This window comes from Monopterus albus, unplaced genomic scaffold (genome assembly GCF_001952655.1).
Source record: "Monopterus albus unplaced genomic scaffold, M_albus_1.0 scaffold94.1, whole genome shotgun sequence".
Classification (NCBI taxonomy): Eukaryota; Metazoa; Chordata; class Actinopteri; order Synbranchiformes; family Synbranchidae; genus Monopterus; species Monopterus albus.
Window position 1 is genome coordinate 694,216 of NW_018127974.1, and position 3,854 is coordinate 698,069.

Below are 3,854 nucleotides of genomic sequence, written 5' to 3' on the forward strand. Positions count from 1 at the left end.
GGAGATTTAACGGCTGGAAAACAATAGCTTGTGTCTTTTCCTCAGCTCACAGGCACGAGTGTCTTTTGGCTTGAGTCTTTGCTAAAGTATTAAGTGAAGCATTAGGGGCCTTAAGGGACAATCAGTCTCTAATTACTCAGTTCAACAGCAGCAACACTAAGCTGATCAGGAGGATAAATACTTGTGTATTCACACTGGCTGGATGGGGCTGGCCTTCAGGAAGTGTGTAGTATAAAAATCTATCTCTCTCTCAATCTACGCGTAAGGATCATGCCCCATCCTGTCATGTGGAAGTGTAGTTAAGCATCAGCTAACATGCTAGCTGGCTACTCTGACTATAGCAGGGCTGGGAATCATTAATGAACAGTAATGAACAGTGCAGAGACATAATGTAACAGATGCGTTTGTGTGTGTATATATATGTATGTGCGCAGAAAGCATCTCTGACAAGCCGCGTGCAGCATGCCTATCAGCAGGCCATCACTATTGATTTATTAATGCTAGAGAATGCTGCTGCGCTAATTGAATTGAGATCCAGGAAGTCAGTTAATGTAGCTGACAGCGATACAGGAATTTAATCTCCCCAGTGCACAGAATTATGACTCTTCCCTATCTGTGCTGTCAGAGGGATAAACATTAAATCAATCTTTTCTACACTGGGCCCCACTCAGAGCTTTTCAGGATGGATTGTAACACCCACTTTCTGTCTTAAAGTATCAACAATCACTACTCAAGCTGTTCAATTGGTTCATTGTCTCATTCCTTCAAAAATAAATCACAGTTCTGGAAAATCTACAGGCTGAGGGAAAAATGGTGTTCAAACCCCATAATCAGAAAACCTGTCATTATAAAAAGACAATGTGATCGCTATAGCCAAATCACTTGTAACCTAATAGTTTATAGCCACCTACATTGTCCAAGTCAGGGCAAACACTCTTATGCTACACACTTCAAAATCTACTTCCTGAAGTCCAGCCCAGTCCAGCTGGTGCAGCGCCATCAGTCTCCGCTGGTGTGTACTCAGCCAACATCAGCGTTTCTATGCACAAGACCACCAGCGCTGCAACGACCACTACAACGTCTAAGAATACCACAAATGCTGCTGCAGAGAGGCTCCAACATAAAGTCATTAATATAGACCTGGTTTAATGTATATGTGTTTGTACAGCTGCAGTTTAGCTGCTGCTTGAAGGTAAAGGGAAGCTGTATAGTCAGGTCTCTGACAGTACATTGAGGTGGACGGTCCCGAGGAGCTGAAGCACAGACGCCAGGCAGGGGCCTGGGGCCAAACCACTACAGTGTACTCAAAGGCACTACCACCCAGCAGGCCAAGGTGTGTGGGCCCACTGGCTAGGATTGGATGACCCTGGACAGTCTGCGTGTGGATGTGCACACACACACATAAGAAAGCGTGTGTTTGAACAAGAACTGCCATAAGGCACAGAAGCAAGTCAACCATACTAATCATATAGTACATGCATCACAAAAATTCATAACCCAACGAGGACACATTTAGCCTTCCCAATGTGAATGTGCAATAGCAAAGCAAAAAGAAGGAGAGGTACAGAGAGAGCAGGCGGCAAGAGATGAGGATGAATATATTATACATTCATAATATAGGCTAGCTGGCCAAGCTAGGGTAGAAAAGAAAAACAATTTTTTTGATTTTTCTGTTTCTCTTCACAGCGGTTAATGGATACACGAGTTATATACAGTACTTATTTTAGTCCCTTTAATCATGAACTTTTATCGCATGTTCTGCCAAAACCTTCCACCAGTTACTGGTCGCGCCTGCCAAGAGAAATGAGTGAAAATGTAGAGAAACCAAATATTGTGGAGCCATGGCTCAGAAGTCAAACCCCATCTTTTTCTTCTCCTTTGAAGAGCCAAGCTATAAAAGAAACACCTAACTGGGACCAGGTATTGTGTTCACAATGTGTATGGATGAGAGACGAGGAAAACACTTTAATCTGGTTTAGTGATATGAGAAGAATTTGTGTGGTTAATATTACCTGGCTAATGCTTGTGCAACATAAGTTCATATAAGCTATGCAAGGAAAAAAAAGGGTCATGTCAGCATTTTCAATGGCTTAAGAACAGAAGAGACAACATCATTAATCATTATCCGACATGCCTTGATCTGCAGGAGAAAAAAATGCAAGAGTAATTCTTGTTCTAGACACAACAGCCACAAATCACAGAGCTTTGTACTTTAGCAAAAGCAGTTCAACATTCAGATTATTATTGAGTAAACACCCAGTCTGACACAGCACACATCTCCAGCAATCAAATCCACTGCAATAACCAGAGGTGTTGACCATTATCCTCATGTGTCCTTAATGGATGGAACGCCTGCAGAGTGGATGATTGTCTTTGGTCAGGGCTGATCCATAGGCCGCTGCATTAGATGGGGTCAGGGCTGTGGCCACTGGAGCTCTCAGGTCTGGAGAGTAGTACTTAATGCTCAGGGGTAGCGGAGGACCTTCCTGCCCACAACGTCCTACCCCATGCCCCCTGGAAAACCACAGCTGACCACCAGGGCACTGAGAAATGAAGCCGAGAAAACCACGGACTGGGCGAGAGTAGCACGGCAGCTGACACAGAGGCGGAAAAACAAAGAGTCCGGCCTTTTGGCGGCTTGGTGGTTGGCGCTGATGGAGGTATTAAGATATTAATTGCTTTTTGACATGATTTTGTTAAGGGAGGAGGGCAGGCCTGTGGCTTCTCACACACAGTCTTTATAATGGTGGAGAGGCCTGACAAGGCAGAAAGGATCTGGCTGGTAAGGAGAAACCTCACAAAAGAGCCCTGTTTTCATACACACAGCCTTAAAATTATTGTTAGAAAAATGGTTTGAAGTATTGTACTAACACAGATGTTACTAGCAATTTAGAAGATTCATATAGTTTGATTTTGACATTGACAATTCTGAATAATTACAGAAATGAAAGTGCAACCAGAAGACAAAGTGCAGGTGAAACAAGGATGCGGGGCACTCATTAAAGGAGCAGTTCCTCTATTTTGCTGAATACACTGGCTAGTCATTTCCCCTTGCTTTGAGCATTTAGGCTAAGTTAATCTCCTGGCCGTTGGCACATATTTAGCATTTTGACATGAGAGTGGTATCAGTTGTCTTATCTATTTCTCGGCATGAGAGGAAATAGTTCCCAAAGAGCCAAACTATTCTTTTAATACCTGACCCAATGAGCTATCAGGGCACTTGATGCCCTCTTTGTCTTTTTTAATGTAGGTACAAGTACACTGTTTATCTATTTAGTGAATATGAGGAGCAGTGGACTGAAGGATAAATGCGTCTCGGACTGTAGACTGAGTTAACCCCAGTGAGGTGGTAATGCGTCAGCTGGGGGTGCAGCCTGCGTACACGACAGCAGACATAAACAGCAGCGCAGCAGCCCTGACGCAAGGCCACAGCCTCATACACACTCAGAGAAAGGCTAAGGTTGCATTGGGAGAAGTGAATCACCAAATTTGGTGATTCAGGACACAGAACCTATACTTATGGGCTGCTGTGTTCATGAAACTGTACTCCACTTTATGTGTGCGTGGGAGTGGCTTATGTCCGATGCATGCGTATGCGGTGCAGGCAGCTGCCAGGGGATGAGCAGGGAACATTACCATCAGCATCTCTGTGGATCAAGGAGAAGCCCCCAGTAATCCTGGCTTCTCTGCAGGCTCCCACACACCGCAATTAAAATTAATCCTCTCCTCCTCCCTCCAACCAGGAGAACAACAGAGCACACTGATGTGTGTGTGTTTGTATGTGTCTATATGGTTGTGTGGCTTGCTGTGTGTGGGGTGGGGGTGGGGGGGGGGTGGGAAACCCCCCCCCAAAC